Raw genomic sequence first — 12836 nt, forward strand, 5'->3', positions numbered from 1 at the left:
AAGCTTTAACTGACTCTTCTTTATCTCAATATTTAAATAAAATAAATCAATAGGTCTAAAACTGGTCCTATTCAAGTAGTCCTAAAGTGCAACGGGCAGATCAATGTCTGACGGTAAATTAGCATTGCAATAGAGCCCACTTAGAGTAGTGTTATTGAAAATGAGTGGGGGCATATCTGTATTTCCCTTCTTCGGGTTTACATAAAATTAAGTAAAACAGATAATGGAGTGTGAGATGTTATGCTGAAATCAGCTCTGATGCTCATCTCCAAATTGATGAGGATCCATCCCTTTTTCCCTTAATAAAGAAAAAGAAAATAGTGTTGGTAGGGAAATGTCCAAAGAGTAATGAAGAGATTCATATGAAGCTGTCTGCACAAAGCAAAGGGTGGTTTTAGGTTTGGTTTTGATTTTTATTAGGTGGGACTTGGTTTAGTTGCAAGATGAACCATGGTCAATTGAAAGTGACAAGGAGAGGGAGTTCAAAAGACTCTTGATGCAGGTGAATTAAAGGGCATTCTTGGGAAAACTTTCATCTTAAGAGATCTTAAAGGAGAGGATTTGCAGTAGTATGTCAATCTGTAGTATTTGATGCTTTATTATTTCAGAAATACTACTGTTTTCAACCTAGACTAGTTAAGTTTGTTATCTGGAAAATCTGCCATGCCTTCCTGACTAAGTCGAGTGTAGACCAGGTGTCTCACCCTTCTAGTGGCGTTTTCGGGAGTACAGAAGAACTTCTGAGGAAACTTAGGAAAAATTGCTGTGTTGCTAGAAAATCTGAGCCAAAAGAATTTATACCGTTGAAATCTGCTCCTGGCGTGCATGTCTTGAAGCACAAAGCCACAGACAGCTTCCAAACTGGAGAACCTTAGGAAACCGAGTTTGTATTGTTTTTAATGTTTGGATGTTGTTACACCAATATATGTTCTTTTAGGCAGCTTAGTCATGAAATGCAACCCAAAAAGCCTGACGTGAGTATTACCCACCATAACTAAATACTCTTTAGAAGAAAATTCAGTAGGTCCTGTTTTACTGTGGAGTTGAGCAGGTGTAATTTGAGGCATTGCCATTTGAAAGTGTTTATTTTTTTTCTGCTTTTTGAAACAGGGTAGCATAATACTGGGCTGTTTAAAAAAAAAAAAAAAAGTGTTACGTATAATAAACCTAAATCTTTTCTCATTTGCCCAGCCAGTACTGTCAAACGTCCAGTTTTACACTGCAATAAGAAACTTCTGTAATTAAATGTTTTCTGTGACTAGGAATTCTTTAATTACATTAGATTCAATGAGTTCATGCAGTTATTCCAATGGAACTTTATATATGGAGTCCATTTGTAAACTGCATGTCATCAAAAATGCCTTGATCTGTGGCACGACGGAATGGAAGTAATACAGAGCAGGTAGCTGCTTTGATACTATTTCTAATTTGGTTGCTGGTTTTCTTGTTGCTGCTGCTACCTGGTTGTATGGGCAAGAATACAGTGCTGATTGTTCTTTTCAAAGAAATGTGGGTTGCTTGTTATCTTACTAGAAGTCAGAGGCATCTTGTGGACTTAGGGATGCGTGCAAGTGTTATCTGTTACGTTTTTACCTAATAACACTGACATGTTCCTTGTAGGTGACTGAATCTGCAGTGGTGTATACACAGGGATTGTAATTTACTCATTGGGGTGGAAAACTCCTAGAATGTGTTTATTACTTCATTAGCACCGACTTTGAGCAGTTGTCCCTTGTCTAGGAATTGAACTTCACACAATTATCCAATCTGAAATTGTGGCTTTTCTTTTATTTACTTCAAATATAGAATGGCATGACTTTTCTCCTTCCATTGTGCCAATCTGTTGGAAAGGAACTTCAAAGGCTGATAGGGCAAGGCCAGCAGTTCATGCAAATGTTGCTTTCTAAACCATTTTCTTTTTTCCTGTCATTTATGTTATGTCGAAAAAGACTATCTCATTTCATACCACTTCTCATTTGGCTCATGAAAATTATCCTTAAGAAAGAAAAATAATGTAAATAATAGTTTGATCCAGTGTGACGCTGGAGTAGAATTTCCCATGTGTCTACTGAAGTCAACTGCTAGGTGTAAGTATAGAAGGACATCGCTATTTAGGAAAATACTTAAGCATGCCTATATCTTTTCAATACAGTTTCTGAAACAAATTTAAAATAATAGAATTTAGTTATGTGTTCTCAAGTTCTTCAGAATAAGCATGGGCTAATAAGCTTTGGTTCCTCAATCAGCCAACTATATACAGTCTGCATAAACGAGTCTGTAAGGATATGGATGCTGCTTCTGCTACTTAAATTAAGATGGCCATTCAGGTGTTACATGTCGTGATCACCTCAAACTCCAACGTTTCTTAAAAGGAGGGTCATCAGCTGAGAAGAAAAACTTCTATAAGTTATATTAGAAGAACTCCTTATATATAGAAGAACAACTTCTATAATTTTCTTAGGTTGGGGAGGGATGGGGAATTGTGTGCATTATGCAGCAGTGAGCATAGCACAATAGTTTATCATTTAAATCTCATATAGAAATCATTTTATTTCTAGATTAACTAGCAGGCATTGTGAGTAATATAACTTAAAATTGATTTCATTTATCAGTCTAACCAGAAAGTATTAACTGTCAGACTGATGTATAGCATCTAATCAAAGGAAGAACACCCAATTTGAGATTAATATCATTAACATTTCAGTGTTTCATATGACAATAAATCCTCAATGCATCCTAAATTCTTTGATATTCCAGTGCAACAATAATCCTCCAAGGGATTTATTATGATAATTTTTAATGTGCTTTTCTTCTCAAAGGTTGTTTGAAAAGCAAATTATGACTATTATGAATGCTGGCATTACAACTTAAAGTTCTAAACTATAACACCATTTTGATGTTATAAATTGTTTCACATTATGATCAAAAGGAAAGAAAGCTGAAGCAGTATCCAGGGCTGGAGACTTCTTATTTTAATGAACAATTTCCAACCTCTGCGTTGTGGATATGCGCTTTTTTTTTTTTTTCATTTAGTGTAGATTAACTCTTCTGTTGTTAGCTATCTGTACTTGAAACCATTGATTTGGTGCAAAGTTTACTAGCTTTTGATGCTTCTCTGCTCTTAAAGGCACACTGCATCCCTGTTTTTGGGAGGTTTGCAGGTCCAATTTCAGCACCAAAGTCATTGATTTTGTGCAAAGTAGGTAATTCAGTAAGAACAAAGGACAAAGATGTAGAAGGGCTATCTTGTTCTCTTGCAGAAATGGAGGAATATCAAGCATTTTCCCTGCTTAGCTCTAGTCATTTTTACTATGTTCTCAATTAGTCTAAAATCCTATGTGTACTATATAGGGGAAAAACACTCATAGTAGAGCTGCTCCTGATAACCTCATCTGCTCAAGTGCATGGTATAGTGCCAGATTTGACATGAATTTATAGTAACTGTTTCTTGCCACTTAAACTTCTGGAAGCCACAGTTCAAGTCTGTATAGCAATTGTTTTCCTAGTAAAATTATTTTGCTGTGAATCTAGAGCAGAAGGAATTACACCTCTTGTTTTCATAGTGTTTTAAAATATTCATAAATTGTTCTCATATTTAATTTTCCATTGAAATTTCTTTGAGTTTTGAGAACAGAAAGGTTGTCAAAGAAAAGTTGATAGGTAGTAGCATCTGTACCGAGGCAAGACCATTCTAAATTCTCTTACCTTCAATCTGTCTTGATCTCTTTTCATATCTTGCTTTAGTTAAGCGAGTGTTTCATGAAGATCCACTTAGTCTTTGTTTAGTTTAGCCATCATGAATCTGAAACAGGTGAAGGCAGAAACATTAAGCTTTGGCTGCTTGTGAGCAGCTGAAGGATGCCCAAGGGCTGTATTCAACTTGGTGCTGATGTAGTCAGCTACCACAAATCTACAAGTCCCTTGGCACAACACATTCATACTTCTTACGCATATATCAATGTACAGATGGTCAAGTCATGGGGAGGTATTACAGAGGGAATAAAAGAAGGCTTTTATTAGCCCAATTTTTTTCCCCGTTAAATATATTAATGTGCTGTATCCTACGATCACTCAAACTTGAATAGAACAGTTCTCCTGTGGTCTTTTGCTCTAATCTCTTAATGATTTTTACTACAGCAGAATAAAAAGCAGCAGTACGTATGCCCTTCAATGTGTCTTAGGTTTCCATAGTTTACTGCACAGATGAAGCAGCTGGTAAAGCAGGATGTGATCCACGAAGGTCACTTTCAATTCCGCAAGTTCTCCCCCACTGCCTTTGGAACCATCTTGTTGGTCAAAATCAAACTGAAGGTGTGAAATAGATATAAAGGGGACAGTGGAAGTCAGTGCATCTTTAAAATCAGTTACTGTTGAAATACAGCATTTAAACAAATAAGCAAAGTTAATAATTCCCACTAATACGTTTTATTTAAACCATGCTCTTCTGTCGCTGCAGTTCTCATTGCCAGGTTGATCTGGATAATGTTGAATTTGTGTTCTTTTGAGGGAAGTGGCAAAGAAAAATCACAAAAACACCTTGGTTTTTGAAGACAAGATCCGAAGGTACTGCAAAGATACAGAGGAGTTAAGAAAACACACACTCCCATTTTGAAGGTGCTGGTTGAAGAAGAAAGGCTCTCTTGTACTTTTTAAAACAAGTTCTCTGATAATGATTTTGTTAAAACTCACTCTTGGTTTCTTGTTTTCCGAAGATATCTGGGATAGTAACTTTAAAGCAAATAAATATTAGAAGAGCAGTGGAAGACAGTAAGAAGTTCAATAACTAGAAAATTAAATGTAAGAAAAATATTGATTTAATGCCAAGGCAATAATGACAACAGAAAGATCATAACTAGAATTAAAAAAGCTTTTGTATTAAATCTATTGTTTTAATTGAGAACTTGATATTTTTCATTCACTGAATGCAGAGTGTTCTCTTATGGGGGCTTCATATGGAGTGAAAGTCTATATGCAGTGAATGATGGAAATGTAAAAAATGAAACCAAACAAAAAACTCAATCATAATTATTTAAAGGATAGTTTTTAACAGGCCTTATTTGGCCAAGTCCTATCAACATACCTATTTTTACAAGTTTCAAGTAATCACAACTCATTCGTGGTGACTTTACTTAATAAACCAAGCTGGTTTTCATTCATTGTTAAGATCAGCTTTTGGCTTACTCTCCTTTCCTCTAATGTTACTCAGTGGGTTCATGTTTATTTGTTGTTGTTCAGAAAATAGCAGTTGAAAATAAGAAGCAACAAAGATAATATTTATTAGCATTTTAAAAGAGCATAGTGAAAAAAGCAAACCAAGCAATTAGATTTAGTAAGTAATGATAACATGCCCAGTATCCACTGGGATTGCAAAGAGTGCCATGTGATTTGTGTAGCATGAGGTGATGTGGGCAAGAACAGAGCTGACGAGCACAGTTGACTTAAGATACTCTGGAAAGAGAAACTGCCATCAGACCTGTCAGAATCTGTAGAGTCATTTAAAGATCCTATTCTGTCATGTTGAAGTGTGTTCAGCGAAGCTGGTAGAAATGAGAAGTCTTTCCTAGCTTGGGCACAGCGCACAGGGAAATGTAATGTGATTTTATTAAAAATCAAAATGCACATTTCCTTTCGGTTTGGACCTATATTGCTAATACTTAAGAAACTAATTTTAACACAAATAAGAGGTGCAGAATTCTAAATATTTAAGTCTAAGCATTTCCACTATATGGGGGATTGGGCTAGGTGATCTTTCAAGGTCCCTTCCAATCCGTAACGTTTTGTGATTTTGTGATTGAGTTTTAATTAATAAATATGCAATATGAATCCCTTGAAATCTGTGTGGAGGCAGTCAGAAAAATTGATAGCCTTTAGAGTAAACCTTAAATACTCACTGGGCCAAAACTAAAATGGCCTGAGACCCATCTTTTCTCTTTCCTAATTACTTCTTTAAAACAAACAAACAAAAAAACTTTTATGAATGACTTGAAAACTAAATTGTAATAGAGTAGATGTGATATAGCAGAATCATGATTCATATTGAGTTAACTGTGATTCATTATTTTAGAAAAGACTCAACCAATAACTTCATCACTTTCTGTAGTGAAACTTTAAAATAGTAGCATTAAAATACTCCACTGACTACACTCACTGCCGTAGTTGGAGCTATAAATGCAAAATGACTTGAAACCTGAAAGAACTTGTGGTAGGCTGTGTAGATAAGCTGGTCTGTAGAGGCTGCTCATCCTGCCTTAATTTTTTCTGAAATCCTTTTGTTACACCGTGGATGACATTAAAAGGGGGAGCAGGAGGGCTTGGCAATCTGTCAGCAATATTTCAGGCCTTCTACAATGTGACAGAAGAAACAGCTGTGAAAAAGCTGTAATGGACTAGGGCTTGTCCAGAAGCGGATTTCATGGCACATCTGTCCTTCTTTGTGTTCTCTCGTGTATCTGTGTTCTTGGTAGAGCACTTACTGTGAAATGATGTTGGTTTCGTGACTGAGAATCACTTCTCCCTTATGTGTGATATTCGTCTTACTCACAGAAGGGGCAGTGGCAAAACTCGTGTTCAGTTCCATGGGAACAAAAAGAGCTGTAAAAAGATGATTCAGTCAAGAAACTTCCATTGTATTTTTTACTTTTTTCTTTCAAGGGTACCTGAGCAGACTCACAATAAGCACTGCATTGAACTCAAATCTGTCTTAAAAATCTCTCCTTTGCTAGAGTATTTTCTACTGAATGCTTTCCATAACAAAGCTAGCACTGCTGCTGCTACCTGTCTGATGTGCTGATAAGTAAGGTCTGCTCCTGTTAGAGATGGCTGGAAATTATAAGCAATACCTGACTTATTTTGTGACTAACAATGGCTATTCTTAACAGATTCAATGTCCTCACAATACCGAGCTGTACTGAAGTACAAAGTACTTCTGAGTAGTATGCATGGGCAACTCCATTCTTGTTTCATTTGTCAAATGGAATGAGCAAATACTTCTGAAAAATAGGTTGGACACCTCTTCTGTCAACAGAAGTGGTGGAATCTTTATGAAGGATAGCAACAAAGCCCACCAATTGTCATGATTGACACGACTAGGCCAAGTGATGTTAGAGATGGGTCAGGAACTGCCTGGTAAATATAATATGCAATACTTTAAAGGTTATGGGAAGAACTGAGGTGTCTGAGCTTCCTAGAGCCATCTGAGATGCCCTGTGATAACCAAAATAACCTCGGTGGCTTGGCAAATATGGCACAAGCTACCCAAATGGCATTCCTTCTGGAGGGGTGAGTGAACACAAGACAGGACGTGCCTGCCACAGCACTAGATGTTTGTGTGCACTTGGACCCTCTTGTGCTGTGTACAGAGGCAGGCAAGTTGTTTTACTAATGATCCCACTCCCTGATCAAAAGAACAAGCGAAGTGGCAGAGAAATTTTCATTTTCCAATCATGTGACAGCACCTTTTATGTTTCCGTGCATGTCCATTCCATTTTATTTTGCTTAAAAACTTGAACAGACTCCACAACTACTTGATTGTCATCTTTTTACCAAATGATTTGAGCTAATCATTGTCAGTTAATACTACTACTAATAATAAAAGGTATAAACAGTGGAAAACAAGAGTTCAACAGTATAGAATTGGATTTGAAAAAAATTGATTGTTTATCACTCATAATTATCAATCAAGGAGATGCTCCACATTTTAAAGTACTCTTAACTCTATGATTAAGAGATATGGGTTAATTATGTTGGGAATTGCTTTCCTGATATTTTTATCCACGTAGTTGAAATGGCAATGTGGTTAAAAAGATAGAGTTCATGCTCAGAAAAGTATAATGAGGAATTTTTATGGGTAAATGAAAATGGATTGGAAACAGACAGAAAAAGTGGCCCAAATCTCCCAACTTAGTTGAGAACATAACTTAGACCTTAGAATATATAGAAATTGAAATGTGTCTGTTCAGATGTCTCTTAACTAAAAGTGCACACAGTGTTTTTGTAAATCAAAAGTGAAATGGCTATTTCAGTAAGGGGCCAAATGCTCAGTTCTTCAAATGCAGAAAATAAGAGTAGGGAAATGTCGCACAAAATCCAATACAGTGGAGAGACATCAGTTCAAGAGCTAAATACACAGAGGCTGAGAGGAGAGCTCAGCAACTTCAAAGCAGACCTAGTACATAAAATCTATTAACGAATTTTGATGTTGACTTGGTGGAAACAGTCAGCACTTTCCATTGACTGCTGGGAAAGCTGAACGGCCTGACATGTTGCTTGGGCTGGGACTAGCAGGTGTGCGTGTTCTTATTTTATCTGTTGGTTAAATATAAAGATGCTAAGCAGACTCTGATGTGTTCTACCAGTGAATAAAGTCAACTTTGTTTCCTTGACTTCAGTTGTACAAAGAAACCCAAACTTGATTTTTTCATATTTAGTAGCAGGCTAGATTCCATTACTTTTTTTTTTTTTTTTTTTGTGGGAGGGGTAGGGGAGGAGTAATTAGGCATTCAGTCACTTGAGCAGTAAACTTTCTTGTGAAGTTCTCTGATCTTACCTACTAAAGATCCATAGGCTATATGCTTTGCCTTGCACCAATTGTTAAGGCAATAATGTTAATCTACATAGCTTCTTAAACCCTGTTTAGCACTTTTCTGGTGTCTAGTTTTTATTAAGTGTATATAGTGATATATTTCTTATGACTATTGCTGGGTAGAAAATAATTTGTTGACAGATGCTTTATTCCAATATGATACTAAAGATTTGAAGCAAGAAATATTGATTGAAAATTACAGTTAATATTGTGTGGATTGCCTTAACGTCATAAACACCATAATCATAATATGACTTTACAGGCTTAAAATATTAACAGACTTAGTGATGATTATTTTTCCACTTTAGTATAGATTGCTTTTAAACTTAAAAGTGGGTTCTTGCTTCAAAGCCATGCTACCTTCTAATTAGTAGCTATTTAAAACAGTTTACTGCTGGAATACGACTAATGAGATACTCAAAATTTACATTTTAAGGGGCAAGTGTTTTCACTTAGCTTTGAAAAATAGCAATCTATTGTATGTGAATGCTTGTGGGATTTTAATTGTTTAGAAGAGAGAGCCTCTAAACAAGTGAGAAGGGTCAGCAACTCAAGACACATATGCCTGCAAAGGGCATATCAAATAGTTCTCTTCCTGTTAAAAGGTGTGAGTATGCCTATGCGTGCACAACATTTCCCATGATAGAAAATGGGATAGTGTTTCTGCCTTGGTTGAGGTACTGTGCAAATCTACTAAAATTGTTTTTGAAAATATCAGAAAGTGTATAGTACACGCTTCAGATCTGTATATTTTTCCTTATCTGCCTATTTGGAAGAAGTTCTCTAGGGTGTGTCTAGATTGCTGATGTGCCAAAGTCACCCATGAAGAGGATTTCAGCATAGCTACAGGTTGTAGACCTGTGCCTTGAGATTGCAAAGAGATTAAAAGAAAGAATATTATCCAATAATGCCTTTTGTAAAGCTGAGCTACCAAGCAGACGTTATCTACATTACTATTATTTATTTTAAGAAGTGAAAAACTCTGCCTTGTAATATACACGTACAAAGGCCAAATATAAACTGTACTGGCTGGATAACAAACTTCTATAACTAACCTTTCCTCAAACTCTTTCAAGATACTTAGAAAAACCCAAATGTCATGAAAATATCTCCGTTATTTAAGGAGGCATGATGCAGCTCCAGTTTACATCAATAGCTCAAGAATTATCTCAGCAATTTTCTTATTGAATTCTGTGAGTATCAAATCTGTTCTGTGCTGAATTACTCAAAAATAATGATATCGACCAATTGCAGGCTGTTGTTTAAACTCTGCCTAATAACTTAAAATGATACTAGTAATAATGTTTTGGATGACTTGTTACCTTTATGTTAAAAAAAAAAAAAATAAAATAATGCATTTTGTGTTTGAGAATGGATACCTTAGTGGAATGCACCTATTTTGTTGGGAACATCTGTAATTTTAAAATAGCCTGGGCAGAGATGGGAAGCATTTGACAAGATCTGTTTACAAAGTTGACAGTATCTTCTATGCATCAGTGATTTCTGCATTGCTATTTCACAGCTTGTACGTCTAATGACAAGAGGGCAGAGTTGCTGATGCTAATAAGGGATTTTTCTCCCTTTGTCTTCAAGGTACAACAAATAAACATTTGAAGAAGATACTTACCATGTAACCTTTTACTTGAAAAAATGTTGTTTGGGATGAAAATGTATTGAGTATCTTCATACTTCAATAATGATTAAAAAGTACATTTTTTTTCACATCCCTGTAGACTCAACAACACATGATGGGTGTTTACATGGATAAATTATAAAAGTTGAGGTTTCAGGTTTGTGAAGTAATTTTATTGGATGTATCATAGAATAGGGTTTTCACGGAGTATCAGGCTTCATTCTTGAGCAGTAATCTTGCTAGGCGATCAAAATCCTAGAGGGGATTTCACGCAGATGAGAGTTATTTAACAGACAAGAAGCCTACTAAACACCAAAAGAGAGAAAATAACGTTTACAAGAAATCGGTCAGTTGGTTTATCAAACCAGTAACTGATGTAAAATTGTCAGTGGAATACAAAAGTGACTATAGCTGTGAGGAGTAAATTTGCATATAGGTCATACATTACTTCCACATTTACACTAATCAAAAATGTGCTCTATTTTCTTAGGTTATGTTTCAGGAGGTTTTCCATATATGTGAACAAATGATCCAGAAATTCTATGTGTGAATAGGATTGTGTTGATGAATTCCTTTGGGCATTTAAGTAAAAGTATTATTTTTTTTTTATATATAGGAGGGTATCTTGCAAATTTCCTGGATGAGTGGCATGAAGTTCTGTAGTCGTTGTTTGATGACTTTATCAACCATAGCATACAGCTACTATGATCATAAATAGTGAACACTTTCATTTTTGCATTTTTTTTGAATGCAAAGCAGGGTAAAGCTTATACAGAATTTAGATTGTATATATTTTAATATTTTTTGGACTTCATAACAGAATTCCTGCAATTGATATTTGATGGTTATGCAGAATAACCACTATTTCTGATTGCCTAAAACGACAAAAGAAGGCCTGCCAGTTGTTTTTTTTTTCTGCACAAAGGTCATGCAGACCTTCTGTGAACGCTGGTCAGCATTCATTAAATAAATAGACAGATCATGGTTAAACACAAAGAAATGTTATTTAAGTGTGTAAATACACATGCAAATATATAGAATGCTTTGGCTTTTCCGACAACTTTTTCTGGTTCTACGGATGACAGATAGTACAGGTAAGTATTTTTCCAGAAGATAGATGTTGTGAGAAGACAGGAGCCATGTAAAACTGCACTTCTATTTCCTTTTGAAACATAGATAATCCTGTATTATAGACTTTGTATGTAGATAACAGAACTTGTCCTTTAGAATCTACAGTGACTAATTTCTACATAACTCAATATTACAAGAAAACCAAATATACTATGGCTCAAATATACTCTATGGAAATAGCTGTTTCTTGGCTGTTCAGCCATGCTTGTTGACCAACTTGCTTGGACCAAAACCTCAGGTTTGCTTCCTAGGCAGTTTTCATTGAAATCTACATTTGTTTTTCTCTCTCTCATGAAATGTATGAGTAGACTGGCTCCAGAATATAACCAGATTGCAGTTAGTTAACTGTTTTTTCTACTTGAAATGCACACAGATGATTATAGCATTGTATGAAGGAGGATTTTAAATAAATCCTCACTTGGAATCTACTTGGAATCTCTCAAACCTTTCTACTACCTGTCTAAGTGCTACTTTCAGTTTCCTCTGCTCCTGTACTGGGATCCCTAGGTAGCAACCACTATAACTGGGATCATGTTTGGACTCCAGCAAGGAGGTGAAATCCTTGTGTGACAGTAAGTACGACCGTGCATAAAATATTGAGCAGTTCTTCTCTTTGCTTAGGTAACATATCTGGACTGAGAATTGTAGTGAGGTTGGTGTAGAAATGATAGGAGAATAAATGAGATTTTGTCTCTTACCCATAATTTGTTTTATGAAAAAAAAATGGAGTGAAGGTTTTCAATGAAGGAAAAATATCAGAGCTGACAAACACCAAGTATACAAAACACTTGATCTAATTCATATTTTGTTTTTGCAAAAATGTATGAAAGATTTGGGACATGATATACACTGGAAATGAGTGCTAGATCTTTATATTTCTTTACTCATCCTCACCCTTTGCCCAATAAGGTGTGCTTTCTAAAACTTGACGCAGTAAGATAAAGATATTGTCCTGTTTTTAGGAGCTGATAGCTTTCTGCTTTTTGTTGGCGGCTGTCATTGTATTGTGTGCCTGAGTGCAATAATAACACTGTGCTCATTCTCTCCTTACTGCTGAGGTAAAGCTGGACACCACTGGTCACATTAAAAACTACACAAAACAAAGTTTCTGAAATCTCTCCTGAACATGCATAAAATAGCATTACAAGTAACTTCTTTTACTGTCAGGGGACAACTTCTGTTTCTTCATTTACTATTTGAGTTTTGGTTCTGAAGAAGTCTGTTTTTAATCTTCTAAGTTATTGACTGTAAATTTTGTTTTTAATGAATTGAATGCCAGTTGAGTAATGATATTTAGTACAGCTACAGGCTTATTTTCATTCTTGTTTTGTTTTTAAAGTGAATTAAGATCAGTAAGCAGAGAAAAGCTAATGAGGAAGCATTTGCAGAAAGAAAAAAAAATACTTAGTCTGTACTTGTTTACTTAATATTATGTTCTTTATCCATTTATAAGGAACTGGAAGAAAAAAAAATGTTCAACCTGACCTTTGA

The sequence above is a fragment of the Netta rufina genome, assembly GCF_964035555.1.
Source record: "Netta rufina genome assembly, chromosome: 6".
Taxonomy (NCBI): domain Eukaryota; kingdom Metazoa; phylum Chordata; class Aves; order Anseriformes; family Anatidae; genus Netta; species Netta rufina.